The sequence below is a fragment of the Solanum stenotomum genome, chromosome 10 (assembly GCF_019186545.1).
Source record: "Solanum stenotomum isolate F172 chromosome 10, ASM1918654v1, whole genome shotgun sequence".
NCBI classification, from domain to species: Eukaryota; Viridiplantae; Streptophyta; class Magnoliopsida; order Solanales; family Solanaceae; genus Solanum; species Solanum stenotomum.
Window position 1 is genome coordinate 34,087,402 of NC_064291.1, and position 708 is coordinate 34,088,109.

A 708-nucleotide genomic window follows, 5' to 3' on the forward strand; every position below is an offset into this window, starting at 1 on the left:
TTACTATGCTGGTAGTTACCCCAATTTCAATTATCCGGTGGCTTTCCAAACCGACCCTTAGGGATTCCGTTAATTGAATAGGAAAGAGGATGGAGATTGAGGGTGTGTTTGGTATGAAGGAAAATGTTTTCCTGGAAAACAAGTTGATTTTTGACTTATTTTCTCATGTTTGGTTGGTGAGTAGAAAATACTTTTCGGAAAAGATTTTTAGTGTTTGATTTATGAATGAAAAATGTTTTTGAGAAATATCTTTTATTTTTACTAGAGTAGAAAATAATTTTTGAAATTGATTTTTTTAAAAAAACAAACTTAAATTTTTTTGGGGGTGGGGGTGGGGGCTGGTAGAGGGTGGGTGGGTTGGGAGGGGGTCGAGGGTAGGGGTGAAAAATAAAATTTTGAAGTTGAAAATATTTTTTAAAAACAAACATAAATTTTTTTGGGGGTGGGGGGCTGGGTAGGAGTGGAAAAAATGAAATTTTGAAATTGAAAATATTTATGAAAAACAAACTTAAAATTATTTTTTGGGGGCGGTGTGGGGTTTGAGGGTAGAGGTGAAAATATGAAATTTTGAAAATGAAAATAGTTTTTAAAAACAAACTTAAAATTTATTTTGGGGTGGGGTGGGGTGGGTGGAGGGTCAAGGGTAGGGGTGAAAAAATGAAATTTTGAAATTGAAAATATTTTTTAAAAACAAACTTAAAATTTATT